A 25,142-nucleotide genomic window follows, 5' to 3' on the forward strand; every position below is an offset into this window, starting at 1 on the left:
AGAAGAGGCTTCTTCACGGTAAGAGCAGTGAGGCTCTGGAATTCTCTTCCTGAGGAAGTGGTGGTGGCCAACTCACTGAATGAATTTAAGAAAGGAATGGATGCTTTTCTTGTGAGTAACAATATAGAAGGTTACGAATAACAGAATATTATAGGTAGATGGTTGACTCAGCTTAGGGGAAGGAATTTTTTTCCCTATGGAGAAAATTGGCTTCTACTCTGTGGGTTTTTTGCCTTCCCTAGGATCAACAATGCAGAACAGCTGCACTAAAAATAGGCTGAACTAGATGGACATAAGGTCTTCCTTCAGCCTTCAAAACTATGTTACTATGTTACTATGCTCATAGATGCTACTGCGCAGGCACGGCTGGTGCCATTTTTAAACAGAATTTTTTTTCTGAATACATTTAAATCAGCAAATAAAATAATTAAATGCACACTATACATGCCAACATGCTGCATAATTTTCAGTATGTTAAATAGGGGACAGGTCACTGAGGGATAAGCCATACTGATGAATATGAACTCAGAAAAACTACATAAAGATCCCCCACAGGCTGCCCCTGTACATGAGCATATCGTTAACTCAAAGCAAAAAATAAAGATAACAGCACCAACCTGACAGCATCTGTAGGTTATTCAGTACAATTCTGCTGACAGGTTCCCTTTTATGAATGCGAGCTTGCCAGCGTTGGCTGTGGACAGTCTGTCTGTGATCACACCTCCTGCCATGTTAAACACACATTCCAACAGTACACTTTCCACAGGGAAGGCCAGCACCTCCAAGGTGTAAAGGGCAAGCTCAGGCCAGGTGTCCTATTTGGAGACCCAGAAGTTAATTGCGCCAGACCAATCATTCAGTACAAGGAGACGTGAGGACACATACTCTTCCACGACATTGTTCTTGCTCATGGGTTTGAACTTGAGCTTGTGTTTTGTGGTTAGCTTTCTACCGAGCTACAGGAGACACACCTTTTTTGGGTAGTTTTATTGGCTGCAGTCTGTCTAGCTTAACAAAGGTGTTTTCAATTGTCCACCTATACCTTTTTTAATGTCTAGTAAGAGTAAGCTGCTACACCCTAAACCCTGCTTCCTGATTAAATGGACATATCAGATGGTTTTGCTGGATGTTATGAGTAAGGTTCTCCACATTTCTGCAATGCAAACCCTCCTTTCTGATGTGGTGCTGGTGCCCCACCTGCATTGGTGACTTCATCCTACATCATCCTTGTGCTTCCACTGTTGACTGAGTATACCATCAGTAGAGTGTCTACGTATTCCCGAAAATTTCCAATCATGCTCTAGTGATGGAAGTAAGGATGGTATGTTGTGCTTGTAGCGGGGTGGCCACACAGTAATCAGACTCACACTTGTAACAATCCAGACAACTCGGTGGTTATTGAGCAAGTGTAAGCAGGAGAACCGGGCCATGGGTACCTGTCCTGTGCCTTGTCCGGAACTGTCAGGGCTGTCTCCTCTGTTGTCCGGGGGAAAGAGTAAGAGACCAGACAGACCTTAGCACTTGGAAGCAGGGGCCGTGGCTAAGCGCCAACAGCCACAGCGCGCACAGAAGTAGTCAGTCTTGGCGGGAACAGGCAGCACACAGCACAGAGAGAGGTGTGCTCTGTCCCTTAAGCAATGGAACTGCGCCGGCCCATGTCCGTGTACTCCTGCCATCACCAGCGGGGATTACAGAAGAAGAAGCGCAGTGTGCCCTGTAACTGGAAGAGAGTAAGGTGCCATGCGTTTTGTGACCTTGAGTACAGCGCAAGTGCCACATAGAGAGAAGCGGGTGCTGGATAGATGTTCCAGCTATGCTCGGGCGAGTACCGAGCATTACCGGGTATCCTCGCTCATCACTAATATCTACCTATATGTGGTCACCATATGGCGGTAATATTAGTGTTGGTCTTTGTATAGAGCTACTTTTTAGTAACAGCTCTGTCATCTGCTGAGATTGTCCTACATACACTATTATGGTGCACCACCATATTGTAATCATGAAAACATGGTTAGCAGTTTTGCCCCATCTGAACCAAACCCCCAGCTACGCATCCAAAGCAACCTAAATGTTTCTGTGTGATGTTGCAATATATTAGCATTTGTGGCCCCACCTGTAACTTTTGCCCAGGGTCCCACTTTGTCTAGCAGGGATCCTGGTAGCCTGGCTTTCAAAACCATGGCTGAATGGATTTAGAATGCTAATAACCTGCAGATTACCCCATATCTGCAGGCTAATAGCATTTGGGGACATGACAGGTTACCTATAAAAATATATGTAGACCAGAAACCTAGAGATAAACATTAATTTTTAAACTGATTTTGACCATAGTTATGATAAAAACAGTGAATTTTCATAGGACTCATTCATGCTTTAACATGTATTATAATGAGTAAAATGTTTTAGTATTTAATTATTAAGAGTTTACACTGCTTTGGGAAAATACTTATCGTTACCAAAGCTAAAAATGTGGATAGAATTTGTGGTCTTTTACCTCCCACTACCTGTCAACTGCTATTAAATCTTAAAAAAACATTATATGTATTTCCTTCTTAAAAGTTCTGCAATTTAGGTTACAATGATGTAATTTTTAAACAATAATCTAAGATATTTGATATCATTTCAAATAAATCACTATAGGAAACAACCATATTACTATGGTGGACAAGAGATTTTTAGCTAGGGTCAGCTTTTCCTAACTTCTGTTATAAAGCTTTATCTTTCAACACACGGACATAAACTGTCTCTGCTTACTTGGAAATATGGCTTCAACTTAGGTAAACATATGAAAGTATTTGTCATTGGAAACAACTGATAAATAAGTGGTTTCCAGCTAGACATTTCAAGGAGTTTGCCTTCTAAAAAGATAGTGAGGAAAAACACTTAGCTTACCTAATGAATTCAAGTCTCCAGGTCCAGATGAATTACACCCCAGAGTACTGAAGGAGATAGCAGAAGAAATTTTTAAACCCCTCTCCATAATCTTTGAAAATTCTTGGAGAACAGGATAAGTCCCAGAAGACTGAAGAAGAGCAAGTGTTGTTCCTATCTTCAAAAAGGGGAAGAAGGTGACCCTGGCAACTATAGGCCGGTGAGTCAGACTTCTATACCAGGAAAGATCTTTGAGCAAATTATTAAACAACATGTATGTAAGCACCTGGACAAGAATGAAGTGATTAAACAGAGTCAGCATGGGTTTGTAACTAATAAGTCATGTCAAACTAACTTAATTTCCCTCTATGACAGAATCATTGATTTAGTGGATCAGGGAAATGCTGTAGATATAGTATATCTTGACTTCAGCAAAGCATTTGACAAAGTATTTCACACAATCCTTATTGAAAAAATGGCTAAGTATGGAATGGACAAGGCAACTGTAGATGGAGTCATAACTGGCTTAGTGATCGGACCCAAAGAGTGCTCGTAAATGGCTGCACATCCAGCTGGAAGAATGTCTCAAGTGGGGTACCACAGGGTTCTGTCCTGGGCCCTGTATTGTTCAACATCTTTATCAACGATTTAGATGAAGGAATTGAGGGTAAACTGATAAAATTTGTGATGGCACAAAGCTAGGAGGGATGGTTAATACTAGAGAAGAGAGAGAGAGGATTCAACAAGATATAAATAAACTGGAGCAGTGGGCAGCAACTAACAGAATAGTTTTTAACAGGGAAAAATGCAAAGTACTACATCTGGGCAATAAAAATGAAAAAAGCATATACAGAGTGGGAGGAATAGGGCTAAGCAACAGCACATGTGAATAAGACTTGGGTATACTAATAGATCACAGACTGAATATGAGTCAACAGTGTGATGCAGCAGCAAAAAAGGCAAATGCAATTCTAGGATGTATTAACTGAAGAATACAGTTTAGATTACGTGACGTCATTATTGCCCCCTACTCCTCTTTGGTCAGACCTCATCTGGAATACTGTGTCCAGTTTTGGGCGCCAAATTTTAAAAAAGACATCAACAAACTGGAGCAAGTTCAGAAAAGAGCAACTAGAATGGTGACCGGTCTGCAAACCCTGTCTTATAAGGAAAGGTTGCAGGATTTGTGAATGTTTAGCTTGCAGAAGAGAAGACTAAGAGGAGACTTAATAGCTGTCTACAAATATCTCAAGGGCTGTCACATTGCAGAAGGATCATCTTTAATCTCATTTGCAAAGGAAAGACTAGAAGCAATGGGATGAAACTCAATGGGAGGAGACACAGATTAGATGTTAGAAAAAACTTTTTGACAGTTAGAGTAATCAATGAGTGGAACAGGCTGCCACGAGAGGTAGTAAATCTTTATTTTTATTTAAATCTTTATTTTTATATAGCGCTAACATATTCTGCAGCGCTTTACAGTTTGCACACATTATCATCACTGTCCCCAATGGGGCTCACAATCTAAATAATAGGTAGTGAGTTCTCCTAGAAGTCTTCAAACAGAGCCTGGACAGACATCTGACTGGGATGATTTAGTGAATCCTGCATTGAGCAGGGGGTTGGACCAGATGGCCCTGGAGGTCCCTTCCAACTCTACGATTCTATGATTCTATGATTCATCACTGATCTTCAACAATATCATAATCACTATTGCTCATGAATTATCTAATGTATTGTGAATAACTTTTTTCTCAGCAATTTCAACAGGCCTTCCTTCCTCTGAAGCCACATGAATTGATGGTCAATGGATGATGGATTGTTGGAGGCTGGAGCATACTGCTTACAAATGATGGCTAGCAGCCATAGCCTGCCCCTTGAATACTATGCTTTTTAGTAGGGATACAAAAGCCCAACTAGCAATTCTGCCAATTAATTTGTCTCATGACAATAAAAAGTGAGTGGGTGGATTGAGAACTGGTAAGTAGGTCCTAGGCTCATGACAAAGTACAGGGTGGGCCATTTATATGGATACACCTAAATAAAATGGGAATGGTTGGTGAAATCAACTTCATGTTTCTGGCACATTAGGATATGGGAGAGGGGAAACTTTTCAAGATGGGTGGTGACTAGTGTTGAGCATTCTGATACTGCAAATATCGGCTATCGGCTGATATTCGATGCATCGGAATTCCGATACCGAGTACCAATATTTTTACAATATCGGATAACAAAATCGGAAGTTCCCATAATGAAATGAGCCACTGTTGTGGCTGTGATTGGCTGCTGAAATGATGTCATCATGATGCGCGGTCTGTGCGCATCATGATGCGCGGTCTGTGCGGGCCTGCTGGAGGTCTTACGGGCCTGCCGGGGGTCTGTGCCGGCTGCCGGGGGTCTATACGGACGGCCGGGGGTCTGTGCGGGCCTGCCGGGGATCTGTGCCGGCTGCCGGGGGTCTGTACGGGCCTGCTGGGCGTCTGTGCCGGCTGGCGGGGGGTCTGTGCGGACTGCTGGGGGTCTGTGTGGGCCTGCTGGGGGTCTGTACAGGCCTGCTGGGGGTCTGTGCCAGCTGCCGGGGGTCTGTGCGGACTGCCGGGGGCCTGTACGGGCCTGCCGGGGGTCTGTGCCGGCTGCCGGGGGTCTGTGCAGGCTGCCGGGTGTCATTGTGTCTATGTGCAGGCATCGTCTGATGGGACTACAAGTCCCATCGGGCTATGCCTGCTACAATGACAGTGATTGACACATTAGCCAATGATGGGAGAGTAGTAGCCCCATCATCCGGCTAATGTGTTGAATGTAAAAAAAAAAAATATATATATATATATATATATATACATACTAAATAGATACTACATATATACTACATTCATACAACATACATACATACTACATACATACTTCATATATACTACATTCATACAACATACATACTTACTACACATATACTACATTCATACAACATAAATACATACTACATACATACTACATATATACAACATTCATACAACATGCATACATACTACATACATACTACATATATACTACATTCATACAGCATACATACATACTACATACATACTACATATATACTACATTCATACAACATACATACATACTACATACATACTACATATATACAACATTCATACAACATACATACATACTACATACATACTACATATATACTACATTCATACAGCATACATATATACTACATACATACTACATATATACTACATTCATACAACATACATACATACAACATACATACTACATATACACAACATTCATACAACATACATACATACTACATATATACTACATTCATGCAGCATACATACATACTACATATATACAACATTCATACAACATACATACTACATATATACAACATTCATACAACATACATACATACTACATACGTACTACATATATACTACATTCATACAGCATACATACATACTACATATACAGTATACTACATTCATAAAACATACATACATACTACATATATACTACATTCATACAACATACATACATACTACATACATACTACATATATACAACATTCATACAACATACATACATATTACTTTCATACTTCATATATACTACATTCATACAACATACATGCATGCATACTACATACTACATACATACTACATATATACTACATTCATACAACATACTACATACATACAACATACATACAACATGCTACAGACATACAAAATACATACTACATACTTACTACATACATAGAACATACATACAACATGCTGCAGACATACAAAATACATACTACATACATACTACATACAATACATTCATATATTCATACAATACATACATATAGACTACTACTGCCCCATCATTGGCTAACGTGTCAATCACTGTCATTGTAGCAGGCATAGCCCGATGGGACTTGTAGTCCCATCGGACGATGCCTGCACACAGACACAAGGACCCCTGGCAGCCCGCACAGACCCCCGGCAGGCCTGCACAGACCCCCGGCAGCTGGCACAGACCCCAGGCAGGCCCGTACAGACCCCCGATAGTCTGCACAGACCCCCGGCAGCCGGCACAGACCCCCGGCAGGCCCACACAGACCCCCGGCAGTCCGCACAGACCCCCGGCAGCCAGCACAGACCCCCGGCAGGCCCGTACAGACCGCCGGCAGTCCGCACAGACCCCCAGCAGGCCCATACATACCCCCGGCAGGCCCGTGCAGAACCCCAGGCAGGCCCGTACAGACCCACGGCAAGCCCGCACAGACCCCCGGCAGGCCTGTACAGACCCCAGGCAGTCCGCACAGACCCCCGGCAGCTGGCACAGACCCCCGGCAGGCCCACACAGACCCCCGGCAGCAGGCACAGACCCTCGGCAGTCCGCACAGACCCCCGGCAGCCAGCGCAGACCCCCGGCAGGCCCGTACAGACACCCGGCAGTCCACACAGACCCCCGGCTGGCTCGTACAGACCCCCGGCAGGCCCGTGCAGTCCCCCGGCAGGCCCGCACAGACCCCAGGCAGGCCCGTACAGACCCCCGGCAAGCCCGCACACACAGACGCGCACAGTGTCTGCCCACGCACCGCCCACACTCTTCCCCCCTCCCGAACAGGATGTGCAAGTACAGAAAGGGTTTTTTTTATTCCGATATTTCTGTCCCATTGACTTGAATTGGACTTCCGGTATAGGAATCGGCGATACCCGATACTTTTTGGGTATCGGCCGATCCAATCCGATCCGATATGTCTCAATATCGGATGGTATCGCTTAACACTAGTGGTGACCATGGCGGCCATTTGTAAGTCGGCCATTTTGGATCCAACTTTATTGTTTTCAATGGGAAGAGAGTCATGTGACACATTACTCTTAATGATAATTTCACAAGAAAAACAATGGTGTGCTTGCTTTTAACGTAGCTTTATTTTTTCATGAGTTATTTACAAGTTTATCACCACTTATAAAATGTGTTCAAAGTGCTGCCCATTGTGTTGGATTGTCAATGCAACCCTCTTCTCCCACTCTTGACACACTGATAGCAACACTGCAGAAAAATGCTAGCACAGGCTTCCAGTATCCATTGTTTCAGATGCTGCACATCTCATATCTTCACAGCATAGACACGCCTTCAGATGACCCCAAAGATAAAAGTCTAAGGGGGTCAGATCGGGAGACCTTGGTGGCCATTCAACTGGCCCATGACGACCAATCCACTTTCCAGGAAACTGTTCATGTAGGAATGCTCGGACCTGACACCCACAATTGATGGTATGGTGTGGTATATGGGGTACAAAGATAGTGGGACCATTCTTCATCAATGGATACCTCATTGAAAGTGGATATCTGAAATTGCTACATGATGTGTTCCCTCTATATGCACTGAAGATGGCATGTTCCCTGAGTTTTTCCAGCAAGATGGTGCACCACCTGTTAGGGACTGCGGAACGCACCAAATAACATGAAAGGAGATATGAGATGCGTTCGCAGCCCGGGGTCCACCGTGCAGAGATGGAACCTGCTGCTGAGTAATGGTGGAACAAGATGGTGGCTAAACGCTTGCTCACACGTGGGTTAACTTCACCCAGTGTGAATAAAGGCAAACTCTGTTACTCCACAGAGCTGCTGAAACAAACGCCGGAGCCTGTTGAACTCACAGAGCTTGGCTGAGCGAGCGCTAATTAGGGATCACAGAGCCCTGTCCTAGAGACACCGGACTAGAGCTCCTTTAGACCATCAGCGCTCGGCGCCGCGGCTGTGGTGCCAGCAAAAAGTAATAATATATTTAATCCCACCAAGAGCACACAGTGCCGCTTTGGCGGACGCCACTAACCACCCAGGATGGGAAGGAAAGCGCTAGAGGTGCGCACGGCGTCGCACGGCGGTCACAGCTACCTGGTGCGGTACAACAGTGCCTGTAGCAGGGAGGCATAGTCGGCCGCTAGTGTGCGTAGACTAATGGGGGCACAGTGGCTAGAGCATAGCCACCCATTGGCGCTGACTCTCACTTTGAATCCCTAACCAACATGCGTATCAAAGAGAGGAGAGTCTTAATGAGTCAGTCACCAGTTACATGCATTCATCATCATACACACAAATAAGCATCTATACTAGCGCATGGCCGAGCGGCCATGCAACTCTTTTATAGTGGCGTTCTTCCGGGACCTTCCCTGTGGTGGACCAATCCGAGCAGGAGCGGGACCTGCGCATGTGACCTCCAAAGAGAGGTCGTCCCACGGGCATGCTCAGTACCCAAAAGATAGGACTTAGTCCCAGAAGCGTCTACTTGCTGCTGACTCAGGCATGGAGTTCTAGCAGAGCCAGAAAGAGCAACCAGACGCCTAGCATCAGCCTGGGCAAGACGCCTGGAGCGGTGACCCTGCTGAGCAGGAATCTCTGCGGCTGCAGAGAAATGTGAGACCACAGAGAGCATGGCTCGAGATTCCCCCGTGCAGTGGGCAAAACTTGATGCCTACCACCACCACATTATGGGTGTCAGGTCTGAGCATTCCTATAAGGAATCTGACCCCCTTAGACTAGCATTTCTTCTGCAGTGTTGCTATCAGTGTGTCAAGAGTGGGAGAAGAGGGTTGCTTTGACAATCTAACACAGTGGGCAGCACTTTGAACACATTTTATAAGTGGTCATAAACTGGTAAATAACTCATGGAAGAATAAAGGTATGTTAAAACCAAGCACACCATTGCTTTTCTTATGAAATTCTCAATAAGATTGGTGTGTCACATGACCCTCTTCCCATTGGAAAAAATAAAGTTGTATCCAAAATTGCCAAATTCAAAACGGCTGCCATGGTCACTCACCATCCATCTTGAAGCGTTTCCCCCCTCCCATATACTAATGTGCCACAAGCAAGAAGTTGATATCACCAACCATTCCCATTTTATTTAAGCGTATCCATATAAATGGCCCACCCTGTACATCCAATTTGGTCAATTTCCTGCAATTCTTTTTCTGTTAAAACTAATTCCAAATGATAATAGTATAAGTTGCATTTACAGTGGTACTATAAAAGCCAATGCAATAGTGCCATACACCATACAAAACAATGATTTTTGCCTTAGTGCTTCCGATACTTTTTTCATTATCTAAAATAGTGCCATATAGCATATGGAACAGATCACAAAACGAGGACTAAAAATGAAACTCTACTGATATAATGGGATCTTAGAATGAAGGCAAAAATTAAAACACCCAGAACAAAAAATACTACATCTAATATATTTTATGACCTGCATGATTTTTAAAGACAGCACCAAGTCTTTTAGGCATAGAATTAACAAGTTGGTGACACTTTCATCCTGTTCTTCAGAAATGCTACAGATGTGTGTTTTGGATCAATATCTTCTTGGAAAAGTCACATCTACCAAAAGCACGGAGTGATCTTTTTCAATATATAGCAGTACTTTTATGAATTCATAATACCATCAATGAAATGTAGCTCTCCAACACTAGGAACACTCATGTAGTGAGACATAAGGACCCTGCCATCACCATGTTTAATGGTAAGCATCATGCATTTATAAAAAATGCATGTCTACCAAGGTCAAGGAGTGATGGTAGCACTTTCTATTTAAATATAGAGCAGTATATCTGTGAATTCATAATACCATCAATGAAGTATAGGTCCCCAACACCATCAGCACCCAACCTAGCCCCAAACCTAGAATCTAGGAAGAGAAACTAAATCGTTTGTGGTAATAATGTTGTGCAGCCAGCCACATTTCAGAATCTAATTCCTTTCTGCTAATAGTGTGGTGCATCCAAAAGTCCAAATTTCAGAATCTAAATTGTTTATGCTAATAGTTTGGTCCAGTCAGGAGTAGTGTTGAGCATTCCGATACTGCAAATATCGGGTATCGGCTGATATTCGCGGTATCGGAATTCCGATACTGAGTTCCGATATTTTTAGCATATCGAACACCGGAATCGGTAGTTCCCATAATGCTATGAGCCAGTTTGATTTGATTCAGCCAATGAGGAATCCTAAGAAGTGTGGGCACATCCTGTTAGGCATGTAGGCATGTTAACTAATGGCATGGCTGTGATTGGCTGCTGAAATGATGTCATGATGCACTATAAAAGCCGCCACCGCCATTTTGGGTTCATTCTACTGTGAATTCAGTTAGGGACAGGACGCTGCTCTTCTGACTCTGAGGGATAGTTAGAGATAGCAATTTACTATATTGTGCTTTATCCAGGCTACTGTAGCAACCCCTGTGTGAAGTTTTCTTTTGCCTTGCAGCGCTGTTCACAGCTGTCTGCAAGGTCTGTGTGTGTGAGTGCAGCTCACGGTGTAGTGTGTTCTGCAGCCACCTCTGGCTGTAGGCCGCTCAGCGTGCATTACTGCCTTCCTACATATTTTTTTTTTTTTTATAGCTGCTCATTTTTACTGATTTCTCCTATTATTGTGCATCCATCCGTATGCATCTACATTGGTTGCAAACACTATATAGGAGTAGATAGCGGAGCCTTTCTGCAGCCTTTCATGCTAGTGCACAGTTCTCTGCACTGTGGTGTTCACGGCTGTCTGTGAGGTCTCTGTGGGTGAGTGCAGCTCATGCTGTAGTGTGTTCTGCAGCCACCTCTGGTTGTAGTCCGCTCAGCATGCGTCACTGCCTCATACATTGTCCTTTTTTGCTGTAGTGCTGCTTCTTTTTCCTGAATTTCTCCTATTAGTGTGCTTCCATCCGTATCCAGCTAGATTGGTTGCAAACACAATATAGGAGTAGATAGAGGAGCCTTTTTGCTGGCTTGTGCCCTGCAGCCCCAGCCAGATTAGTATTAGCCTATTTTTTGGAGCCTCATCTATTGCATTGTAGGTTACCTTCCTGCATTGTAATAGCTCCAAAAAGTTTGTGATATTATCGCTTTTACATCTTTGGTCACATCCTTTTTGTTTTTTTGAAAAAAAACACGTAAATAAAGTTCACCAAACACTCCACTTTACAGTTGTGTAGGCCAAATTAGCTCATATTAAAGTGTAGTCCACACACTTTATAAAATTAGTGTTTCTTATATCTGTTAGCAGCTGTTCAGGAATAAGCACACTATGCCCTTAGTACTTTTCTGCCTATCTTTATCAGTCTACCAAGATGAAGAAGGCAGGGAGTAAGGCACGTGGTCGTGGGCGTGGAGTTTCAGCAGGGAGAGGACGTGGGGATTCTGTGCCTGCTGTGGGCACCAGTGACTCAGCATCCTCCAGTTTTAACAGGGAACAGTCCTTTATGCGCAGCTTTGTAGGATCTCGCCGTACCCCACTGCTGCGGGAGGAACAAATTGAAGCCGTTGTCGGATGAATGGCAGCTAATGCATCGACTTAAATTACTTCCATATCCTCTCAGGTCCAGAGCACTGAAGAGCAACCATCTGTCTCTTCACCACCTGAAAAAATGGCCCAGGCAGTCAGAGAGCCCTGGACAGGAGCCATCTCATTCTCTACTTCTGTTCTCTGAATCTGCTGGCTTGGAAAGAGGGGGCCAGCCAAGCAGCATTCTAGAATGTGAAGAAGAGGGAGTATGCAGTGATGCGCAACAGCTTTGTCTCTCTGAATCTGAAGAGGCGGGTGGGCCAGTGCCTATGGTCAGCACACCTCAGTATGCATCTGATGATGAGACTCAGGTGCCACTTTCTGGTGCATACTGTGCTGGTGAGACTACCCAGGAGAAGCAGGTGTTTGAAGAGGGTAGTGTAGATGATGAGGTCCTTGACCCATCATGGCGTGAGAAACAGGAAGGTGGTGGGAGCAGCTCTGAGGAAGAGATTCCCTGAACGGCCAAGACAGGAGAGAGAGGGAGGGGGCAGACTTGATTGCCTGTAGCCTCCACTTCGGCACCAATTAGGAGCATTCCTCTTCCAAAACCCAAAGAACTTGCAGTGCGTGGTCCTTTTTTGTCACAGTTGCAGATGACATTTGCTTTGTCAAATGCAAGCTGTGTAATCAGAAAGTCAAAAGAGGGAAAAGTGTCAGCAACGTCAATACCACAAATATGTGGAAACATGTGCGGACCAAGCACATGGTGGAGTTACAAAGACACACTGAAGACGTAGGCCAACCTACAGCACCACCTACCATCTCTTCAGCTCGTGTTGTAGCCTCTTCCTCCAGCTCACAAACAGCTGGTTCGGCTTCCTCACAGAATCGCCATGGAAGAACCTCTGGCACTGTTGTACAGAGACCCAGTGTCATTACACCCACAGCATCACGTTCCCTGTCAGCCTCACACTCCCAGGCCACTTTACAGCCATCGGAAACACAGGCATGGGAGAAAAGGCGGCCATACTCAGCAAACCATCCCCGAGCACAGGATCTGAATGCTGGCATTGCAAAAATACTGGCCTTTGAAATGCTCTCATTCAGGCTGGTGGAGACTGACACCTTCTGTAACTTCATGGCATTGGCAGTCCCACAATACAATGTGCCCAGCCGCTTTTATTTCAGCAGGCAAGCCGTCCCTGCCCTGCAAAAGCATGTGGAGGGAAAAATTAAACATGCGCTACTAAACGCCGTCAGTAGCAAGGTCCACCTGATCACCGATGCGTGGACCAGTAACCATGGACAGGGACGATACCTTTCCCTCACTGCCCACTGGGTAAATGTTGTGGAGCCGGGTACAGATCTTGAGAGTGGCGCTGTACGTGTTCTGCCAACTCCAAGGATTGCAGGAATCCAGTCTGTACACATTGACTCCTCCTCATACTCCAGTTCCTCAGAATCAGCGCTGCAGGAGCCGTCACGGTTTACCTCCACATGGACCCATGAACACTTACCTGTTACGACCGATATGAGCACCGCCGAGGCCAAACGTCAACAGGCCGTACTGAAATTAATTTCTTTGGGGAATCGAAGCCACACAGCGCAGGAGCTCTGGAATGCCATCAAGCAGGAGAGTGACGTGTGGTTTGTGCCAGTGAATCTCCAGCCAGGCTTGGTAGTGTGTGACAATGGCCGAAATCTGGTGGCAGCTCTGGGCCTAGGCAACCTCACTCACATCCCATGTCTGGCACATGTGCTCAACTTGGTCATGCAGAGTTTTTTGAGGGACTATCCAGATCTTGATGCACTGCTGCACAAGGTCCACATAGAGTGCACTCACTTGCTGCGTTCCAGCATGGCAAGATCATGCATTGCAGCTCTGCAGCGCCGATTCCGCCTTTCGGAACATCGCATCATATGTGACCTACCCACCAGGTGGAATTCAACATTACATATGTTGGAGCAGTTGTGTGAGCAGCAGGCAGCAGTAATGGAGTACCAGCTGCATCAGGCGCAAACATGTTGCACTGCGTGCCGTTCACACTTCACCACCACTGAGTGGGCCTCTATGAAGGAGTGCAGATGATGCACTAGTCAGCATGACTGTCCCCCTTATCTGCCTGCTTCAAAAAACACTGCAAGCACTAAGGGAGGAGGTTTTGGAAGAGGTGGAGGATGAGGAGTCACAAATGCCATCTGCTTCTGGACAGTCTGCGCAACGTGGTTCCTCACAAAGGCCTAGGCAGGGGACACTTTGTGAGGAGGATGAGGAGGAGTCAATGGAGGAGGAAGACATCTCTCCAGAGGAGGGAGGTACACAGTGCTCTAGTAGTCAGTATGTAGAGTGAGGGTGGGGTGATGCAGAGCAGGCAGAGATGACGCCTCAAGCAGGGGACAGCGTTTCTTGGCCAGTTGGGAGTCTGCAGCACATGGTTGATTTCATGCTGCAGTGCCTGATTATTGGGTGTACACCCTCCTAGATCCTCGCTACCGGGACAACTTACAAAGCCTCATAACACCATTGAACCAGGAGCGTAAAATGCGGGAGTACCAAGACACACTGGTGCATTTCATCATGTTCTCCATTCCACCCAAGAGCAGTGCTGCTAGTGCTTTACAAAGCAGCTCTGTGCATCGAGGCAGTGGAGGAAGCTCTGCACAAAGAGGGAGCAGAGGCAGCGCCTCAGCACAAGGCAAGACCAGTATGACCCAAATGTGGCAAAGTTTTATGTGCCCGCCACAAATGTCTACACCATCACAGATGGCTCCAGTCAGCAGGAGGCAACGTTTCCGTCAAATGGTGACAGACTACATGTCTTGCCCTCTCAATGTACTCCCAGACAGCTCTTCCCCCTTCAAGTTTTGGGTCTCTAAGCTGGATACATGGCCAGAGCTTAGCCAGTATGCATTGGAGGTGCTGGCTTGCCCTGCTGCTAGTGTATTATCGGAACGCGTCTTTAGTGCCGCAGGTGGTGTACTAACAGACCGTCGCACACGACTATCCTCCGATAACGTTGACTGGCTTACTTTTCTGAAAATGAACAAGGCCTGGATCTCGCCGGAATTTGCCAGTCCTCTTCCTGATTAAATAATTGGTTGGCAATAGAGTTGAGCGAAACGGGTCGAAAAATTTCAAAAGTCGCTGACTTTTGGCAAAGTCGGGTTTCATGAAATATTCAGTGGGCCTCACACAATCCAAAAGTGTCCAGTGTCCACAAGTGTCTGCAGAAATTCAAAATCTTACTTATCCTCTAGTCACTTTGGTCACAGCTGTGCCATTGAGCCTGTGACATAGCGCTCAGATATTCAGTGGGCCTCACACAATCCAAAAGTGTCCAGTGTCCACAAGTGTCTGCAGAAATTCAAAATCTCACTTATCCTCTAGTCACTTTGGTCACAGCTGTGCCATCGAGCCTGTGACATAGCGCTCAGATATTCAGTGGGCCTCACACAATCCAAAAGTGTCCAGTGTCCACTAGTGTGTGCAGAAATTCAAAATCTCACTTATCCTCTAGTCACTTTGGTCACAGCTGTGCCATTGAGCCTGTGACATAGCGCTCAGATATTCAGTGGGCCTCACACAATCCAAAAGTGTCCAGTGTCCACAAGTGTCTGCAGAAATTCAAAATCTCACTTATCCTCTAGTCACTTTGGTCACAGCTGTGCCATCGAGCCTGTGACATAGCGCTCAGATATTCAGTGGGCCTCACACAATCCAAAAGTGTCCAGTGTCCACTAGTGTGAGCAGACATTCAAAATCTCCCCTGTCCTATAGACACCTTGTAGCTTGTTTTACATTACTATATAGTTTGTTGGATTTTGTCTACATTTCTACCAAAAATGAGGAAGGCTGGTGGAAGAGGCCGTGGAATTGGGCGGGGGTTGGCAGCTGGTAATGATGGTGTTGGTGGTGGATCTGATGGTAGTGGCAAGAGCAAAATATGACCGAATGCAGGAGGTGTTGAGCCTGCGTCATCGTCTGGCTCCATAAGGCTTCGAAGGCTTAGTTTTCTAGGAGTTGGCAAACCGCTTTTAAAGCCAGAGCATCAGGAAAAAGTTTTGTCTTACATTGCTGACTCAGCCTCCAGCTCTATCGCCTCCTCTTCTTCAGTTGTAAAAAGTAAAAGCACTGAGTCGTCATTGGAGGCTCATGTTCATGAACCACACCTTTCCTTGTGTCCTTCACCCCAACCAAGATTGAAGGATGACGCAGGCCATACTACTGATTACTCCATGGAGCTGTTTTCACATACCATGCCTGGATTATCAAGTGAAATGGTGAATTACCCAGGCCAAGATGAATCTGACATGGAGTGCACTGATGCACAGCCGCTGATGGATGATTCTGCTGGTACATTCACTCAGAGCACTACATTGTCCTCGCAGTGTACAGAGCCAGATTCTGACCCTGATGAGACTCAGGTGCCCCTTCCCGCACACTATACCACCATACACGGTGACACAGAGGAAGGTGCACATGACATTGAAGAGGAGGTGATGGATGACCCAGTTGTTGACCCAGATTGGCATCCATTGGGGGAAGAGGGTGCTGCTTCCAATAGCTCAGATGAGGAGCATCCACAGCAGACATCGACATCGCAACAGCTGTTATCTGGCAGGCCCGGAGCACTCCAAAGACAGGTTCCAAAAATCAAAAGAGTTGCTGGACAGCTTGTCCAGAGGGTCAAAAGATCACAGCGTGCTAGGCCGCAAAATGTCTGCCAAAGTAGGAAGAGTGCAGTGTGGCACTTTTTTGAACAAAATCCTCATGATCAGGCCAAGGTTATCTGTAAGAAGTGCGCAAAGACCTTTAGCCGAGGGAAAAATCTGAAAAATTTGAATACCAGTTGCATGCTTAGACATTTAAACACCATGCACTTGCAAGCGTGGACACAACACCAAACCTCAAGTGCCACATGTGCAACTGATCACAACGAAGGTAGTCAGCAACGCTACATTGTTTCCCCCACTGTAAGCCCACCGGTTAGCACAGCAGCAAATGTTGAGGTGTCGTTGCAAGGCCACAGCAGTCAGGGAATCCCACTGTTATATCAACGAAAGGCTGATTCTAGGCCATCAGAAAGAACACCAACTCCATCACCATCATCAACCCTCTCTCAGTCCGCCCTGTCCACCGCTACTTCCACCATATGCAGCTCTCAAGTCCAGCTCACCCTCCCAGACACTATGAGTAGGTCAAGAAAGTACTCAGTCTCTCATCCGCGTACACTGGGTTTGAACGCCCACATTGCCAAACTAATCTCGTTTGAGATGATGCCCTTTCGGTTGGTGGAAAGCGCAGCTTTCCGTGAACTCATGGCCTATGCAGTACCACGCTATGACCTACCCAGTCGCCACTTCTTCTCTCGCAAAGCCATCCCAGCCCTCCACCATCATGTGAAAGACCGCATTGTCCATGCACTCAAGCAGTCAGTGAGCGGAAAGGTGCACCTCACAACTGATGCATGGTCCAGTCGGCATGGCCAGGGCCGTTACGTGTCCATTACTGTGCACTGGGTTAATGTGGTGGATGCAGGGTCCACAGGGGACAGCGGTGGTGGGACAGTGCTGCCTAGCCCACGGTATAGGAAATAGTTGGCTGTAGGCGTTCGACCCTCCTCCTCCTCCTCCTCCTCCAGAAGCGAAAGCTCGTCCACAGAGCGCAGTCGTACGAGCACTCCATCTGCAGCTGCCACTGTTGCACACGAGGTGTCCCCCTATCGAGCAGCTAGTGGAAAGCGTCAGCAGGCTGTGTTGCAGATGATGTGTTTGGGCGACAGACAAACCGCCGAGGTGCTGGCCGAGTACTTGAAGCGACAAACTGAGTCATGGCTGGGCAGTGTACATCTTGAGGCAGGCAAGGTAGTTAGTGATAACGGCCGTAATTTTGTGGCAGCCATAGCCCTTTCAAAACTCAGCCACATACCTTGCTTGGCTCACACCTTGAACCTGGTGGTGCAGTGCTTCCTCAAAAATTATCCGGAGTTAACAGCCCTGCTCCAGAAGGTGCGAAGACTGTGCGCGCACATCCGCCGGTCGCCTGTACACTCCGTTCATATGCAGAAGCTGCAGCGATTCCTCCACCTTCCCAACCACCGCCTCATTATCGACATTGCAACAAGGTGGAACTCCACCCTGCACATGGTGGAGCGGCTGTGCGAGCAGAGGCAGGCCATAATGCATTTGTGGGAGGATACACGGCCAGGCACTTTGAGAGCAGACATGGAGTTGACAGGTGTGCAGTGGTCGAAGCTGAAAGACCTCTGTAAAGTCCTTCAGTGTTTTGAGGAATGCACACGGCTGGTAAGCGCAGACGACGCCATCCTAAGCATGAGCATCCCACTTATGTGTCTGCTCATGCAAACTTTGACGCACCTTAAGGAGCAGGCTTCTGCAGCCAATGTTGACGAGGAGGAAGAGGAGGAGGGAATCCTTGATGACATTCAGCCATTGTCTGCTCAGGGACCTCTCCTGGATGAGGTGGAGGAAGAAGAGGAGGAGGAGGAGGAGGATGATGGGGATGATTACTTAGGGGAGGAGGATGCATCTCGTGGGGCAAGTGAAAATGTTGGCGTGGCAAGGTCTGGTACAGGGTTTGTACGTGACTGGAGGGATGTGGATTTGCCAGAAAGTGCTCCTCCAACCAGCACTCGCAGTGCATCATTGACACCGGGAACATTCGCCCACATGTCAGATTATGCCTTGCAGATCCTAAAAAGGGACCCCCACATTGCCAAAATGATGAACGATGACGACTACTGGTTGGCCAGCATCCTGGATCCACGCTATAAAGGCAAATTACAAAACATCATGCCACAGGAGAACCTTGACCTAATATTGGCTAATAAACAAGCAACTCTGGTAAATCGGTTGCTTGAGGCATTCCCAGCACACAGCAGCGGTGATGGTTCTCACACGAGCCGTACGGGCCGGGGTCAGCTTGGCAGAGGTGTTCGTGGTGCACACAGCAGAAGTGGCGTTGGAGACAGGGGTTTCATGACAATGTTGTGGACTGATTTTTCAAGTACCGCTCACACAACTGGTAATACTGCATCGATGGAAAGTGACAGGAGACAGCAGTTGTCAACTATGGTTACAAACTACTTTTCCTCCCATATCGATGTTCTCCCACACAGGTCATTCCCCTTTGACTATTGGGCCGCTAAACTGGACACCTGGCCTGAATTGGCACAATATGCCTTACAGGAGCTCGCTTGCCCAGCTGCAAGTGTGCTATCGGAAAGAGTCTTCAGTGCAGCTGGATCAATCCTGACAGAAAAAAGGACCCGTCTGTCAACCCAAAATGTGGATGATCTAACCTTCATCAAAATGAACCACGCATGGGTTTCCAAGGATTTTGTCCCACCTTCCCCTGATGACACATAGGGTGACAGAAAAATGGCTTACTTTGGTCCACCTCTTCCTGGGACTTGACCTATTTCACCTTTTGCATCAGCTGAATGTCCAACATCAACATATGCCACTTTCTAAAACTCCCTAACTGTGCTGCCTCCCCCCCCCCCATGGCCGGGGTCACCACCTAGCGCACGACACCGTGCGAGTGCCGTTGCCCTGGACAGGTGGGTAGGCCGACTCTTGGGCGCGGGCACTGGCACAGGGTCCCTCATAGTGCAATCAAGTGTCTCTGACGGTGGTGGTGCACACCCGCCGTCAGACACACCGCTGTACTATGAGGGGCCCAGTGCAAGTACCGACGCCCACGAGTGGGCCTCCCTTGCTTGGGCAGGGCCCCAGCATTTGCAATCTTTACCTCTCCCTGCTCCTCCGCTGTGTAGTCTGGGCCGTCAAATCCATACTGTGCCTGACACCGTTTGAGCCTGCCTCCTGATGTATAGACATATATTTTGAATGTGTACGCTATCCATACATGTTATCTGGGGATACGGTACCCTTTCTCACCTTTGTGCAATCACGTGCAATCCATACTGGGCCTAACACCGTCTGAGCCTGCCTCCTGATGTATAGACATATATTTTGAATGTGTACACTATCCATACATGTTATCTGGGGATACGGTACCCTTTCCCACCTTTGTGCAATCACGTGCAATCCATACTGGGCCTAACACCATCTGAGCCTGCCTCCTGATGTATAGACATATATTTTGAATGTGTACGCTATCCATACATGTTATCTGGGGATACGGTACCCTTTCTAACCTTTGTGCAATCACGTGCAATCCATACTGGGCCTAACACCGTCTGAGCCTGCCTCCTGATGTATAGACATATATTTTGAATGTGTACGCTATCCATACATGTTATCTGGGGATACGGTACCCTTTCTAACCTTTGTGCAATCACTTGCAATCCATACTGGGCCTAACACCGTCTGAGCCTGCCTCCTGATGTATAGACATATATTTTGAATGTGTACGCTATCCATACATGTTACCTGGGGATACGGTACCCTTTCTCACCTTTGTGCAATCACGTGCAATCCATACTGGGCCTAACACCGTCTGAGCCTGCCTCCTGATGTATAGACATATATTTTGAATGTGTACGCTATCCATACATGTTATCTGGGGATACAGTACCCTTTCTCACCTTTGTGCAATCACGTGTAATCCATACTGGGCGTGAGAACGGCTGGCGAGCTGTTAAGCAAGCTACAGCACCTGTGGTTTGCACACGTAAGTTTTTCATTTTTTCAGGAATGACGGTTCGGCCTAATTCCGGAACTGCGGTTGACCTGCACTTACTGAGAAATCGTTGTTCGCGGGTAATAATTGTAATCAGTGATCCCCATCACTAACGTTGTTCAGCGGGTTATCTGCACCTGTAAGCGACAAACGCTGGCCTTTTCAGTGTAGCGCACATGCAGCCACGGACATGTAAGGGCATGACACACCAGTTATTGGCCAATCTCATGTGCCAGAGCCTCACGTGTCCCTCTAGTAAGCCGGACTCGGACCTTGGGGCATGACGGAGTCTCGTTCGTTAACGGAATTAAGCTTGCAATGTGTGCATCTGTTCTGTAGCTGGCATGGTTGAGGTTTCCCAGGTGGAGTCGAATTTAACCGTAGGCTCCACTCCTGGTGGTGCCCTTCTGGACATTCCTTTAAGGTTCAGCTTTGCAACCATACTGCCCACGTAAAACAAACACTTTGGCATCTTTCACACATCAGGTTTTCGCCGTCAGGCGCGATCCGTCGCTTTTGACAGAAACCGGATCCGGCGAAATGCAATGCCGGATCCGGTTTCCCCCCCATTGACTTGCATTTGCGCCGGATCGCGCCGGATGACCATGTGTTTCATCCGGTTTTCGCCGGATCCGGCAATGTGTCGCAATGTGTCGCGATCCGGCGTCTGGAAAAAACGTCTACTGTAACGTTTTTTGTCTCCGGCGAAAAAGCCGTACCCGCCGGATCCGGCGGGTCCGGCTTTTTCACACAATGAAAGCCTATGAGCGCCGCAATGCGCCGGATCCGGCGAAAGCCTGATCCGGCGGCCGGATCCGTTTTTTTTGTCTGAGCATGCTCAGTAGCTCTGCCCACAGGAGATATATAAAAGCAAGACAATGGGACCCTCAGCCACACCCAACATGCCACCCAAGCCAAGAACCAGGAGCAGGAGAAGGCAGCAGACATCTGCAGCAGCAGCACCATCAGCACCACCCCAAATGGAGCAGCATGCTGGACAACGGGAGGGGAGTCCTGAAGCAGATGAGAGACGGTAATTATCAAATCCCCCATTCCTCCAAACTAGGGCCATGGAATATCAAGATATTCGTTGGCCCTTTGTTTCTCTTTATTCAACAGCCGCCAAAGAGATGCAGCAGCAGCAGCAGAAATGGCATCACTGGCAGCAGCAATACCCACAGCCATGGAGTCTGGCCATCAACAGGACAGCACATCTTCCTCTGGGAGCCCTCCCTCGCATCGTCAGCGTTTGACGTTAAGTTTTTATTTCCAAAATCCATCATCTCTGTAATATATGTCTATTCATTGCCTTTTATTTCAAAACAGGAATCACAAGATGAAGAGGAGCTCCCAGAAGAAGAAGGAAGGGGTGGACAGACACCTGGAGTGGGCTCACAATTCGTAAGTTTTTTGCATCAAACGCAGAAACACAACATCACACTACACACAACACATAGAAAACAATGTTCTGCAGACCACACACAGCAAACAAATGCCTACATCCAAACACATAACATTTTTTGTTTTCTTCTCTAGTCTTCCCAATCTGGTGCTCGGCCAAGAGGTCCTCGCAGTGCCTCCCAGGGTCGTCGGCGACAGCAACGCGGCGGTCACCAGCGTGTAAGTATAAATATTTTTGCTTTGTTTTTTTGCACTTTTTATTTCATTTCTTTTGTGGAGGCTAATTATGTTATTTTTGTCTTTTTCTTTAACAGCCTTCACAGCGTGCTCCCGACTCTGACGGTGAGGATGGAGGGATTGATGTGGACCGCCTCATCGATCTCGTCAGAGAAAGGGAGCCGCTCTGGAATATGGCTGACCGCCGCCACGCTGACCTGATTGTTACCCGACGACTCTGGGAGGAAATCTGTTCTCTCCTTGTGGGCCGCTGGGAGGACCTCGAAGCTCGGGCCCAGATTAAAGAGCGTAAGTATATACAGTACCGGTTGCTTGATGTAAACCAGTGTTTCCCGAACTCCAGTCCTCGTGGTCCCCACGGATCATGTGTTCAGGATTTCTATTTACTATGGAAATCCTGAAAACATGACCCCTGGGGACCATGAGGACTGGAGTTTGTGAAACACTGATGTTGTATACTAACCACTCCTTTCTCGTTTCAGGGAACAGAATTGTGAATCGGTGGCGGTCTGTGAGGGATCGTTTCAAGAAGGAGTTCAATAAAGAGATGCGGGCCCCGAGTGGATCTGGAGGACGCAGGAGCAAGTACAAGTACGCAGAAGCCCTGTCGTTCCTCCGGGAAACAATGCTCACCAGAAGGTAAATATTACACACCACATGTGAAAAAAAATGTTAGATGTAACTTTTTTTTCAGCCAGGGCCATACCATGTCAGTATTTTAATTGTTTTTTTTTCTCTTTATTACACAGCACGGTGAGCAGCACTCGGGAGCCTGCACGATTGGACCCTTCTGAGGCGATCCCTGAGGAGACCGGCACCGAGGGACACTTCGACCGCCCCGGTACATCTGCACCTTCCCAGCCTTCCCACACATTCGACCCATCTGTCCCATCCACCAGCACAGGAACATCGTGGCCGCCTACATTACATGAAGCTGCTGGTGAGGAGATCGCTTTCCCTTTACCCCACCCTTCTGCCCCTGCCACCTCTAGTACACCTGCGGGTACTGGGCGGCAGCGGCAGAGGGGTCAGGAAAAGAGTTATGCGCAAGAGTTCTTGCATCTGAATGCATCTTTCCAGAACTGTCTCAAAGTCTTGTCAGAGCAAATCTCCGCAGGCTTTCAGCAGATCAACTCCAGCATTCTGGAGGTGAAGACACTTCTGCAAACCATGCATTCAGAAGCAAGATCTTCGCCAAACCACACCTTTTTCAGGTCTGTTGTGGAGCGCATGGCAACACTATCTCCTACCCAGCAGATGCATGTAATGCATTCGTGCCACGGTGCTCTACAGCAGGTTACCTCCCAACCTCCACCTCCCACCACTGTAGTTCCTCCACCTGCACCCCCTCCAGCCACTTTTCATCCTCCCCCTCCTATTACATCTGCACCCCCTCCAGCCACTTTCCATCCTCCCCCTCCTATTACATCTGCACCCCCTCCAGCCACTTTCCATCCTCCCCCTCCTATTACATACCAGCAACCTCACCAGTACCAGACATCTCCCCACTTCCAGCAACCTGCCCCGTACCAAACTCCTTCCCCGTACCAAACTCCTTCCCCGTACCAAACTCCTTCCCCGTACCAAACTCCTTCCCCATACAACTTTCCATCAACATCATCTGCTCCTACAGTCCCTGCCCAACCCTCCACTCCACCGCCCACCACCTCTTCTGCCTCCCACATGTCCACCCTTTCTGTAGCTTTTTCCACACCTTCACCTCTAACTGTTCCTTCCCCACCACGATCCCAGTCCTCTCTCCACACACCCAGTGTCGAAGTGTCCCGCAGCCCCTCCAGCAGTATTTTCACCCCACAGTATACCGATTTGTAATGTTTTTTTTTTGTAATAAAAATGCCCATTGGGTTTAAAACCTTTATTAAAAAAGTTTTTTGCACTTTAAAAACAAAAAAAAAAAAAAAATTTAAATAAAAGTTAAATTATCGTTTCACAATGGTTGTCTGTCATTTCTTTCTGCGGCGAACTATGTTTTAAAAAAAGGTTACATACAGGGTATTTCAAAGGTAAAAAGGTATTCAAAACCAGGTATATAACTGTGGGTAAATTTTAGCTTTTTGCCACAGTTGTGTTCCTGGTTGTGTTTGAAGCAAAGTATTTCACCTAAAAAGTTGTGTTTATTGTTGCTGATTTCCTACCAATGTACACAACTTTTGTTAAAAGGTGAAATACTTTGCATAAAACACAACCAGGTACACACCTGTGGCCTAAAGGTAAAAATAGTAAGACCATGACAGGATAGCCAACTTTGGTTGGCAAAGGTATATACTGTTGGTCCAGAAGGTACACAAGTTTGGTTAGGGCACAAATCTTTCACACTCTGTCATCCCAGTGTACTCTGCCTTGAGGTGACATAAAGTATAGTGGAAAATTGTCCCTGAAACCGTCACAGAACTTCTAGTGGTAATATTTCCAATGGCAACATCCATCTTCGCCAGTAACTTGCTCTTCTCTCCAACCTGCACTTTCTTCTCTACAACCTGTCAAAGAAGGGCTGTAGGAACATGCTATATCTAGTTTTCCAATAGCCAATCCCGTTCGGAAGGCCACAAGGGTCAATTTTAAAAACCGGATCCGGCGAAAAAACGGATAGAAAAACGGATGAACCGGATGAGACGGATCCGGTTTTGTCTGTCAAGAACAAGACGGATCCGGCAGAAAACCGGATCCGG

This window comes from Dendrobates tinctorius, unplaced genomic scaffold (assembly GCF_039654945.1).
Source record: "Dendrobates tinctorius isolate UK_male_01 unplaced genomic scaffold, ASM3965494v1 ptg000103l, whole genome shotgun sequence".
Classification (NCBI taxonomy): domain Eukaryota; kingdom Metazoa; phylum Chordata; class Amphibia; order Anura; family Dendrobatidae; genus Dendrobates; species Dendrobates tinctorius.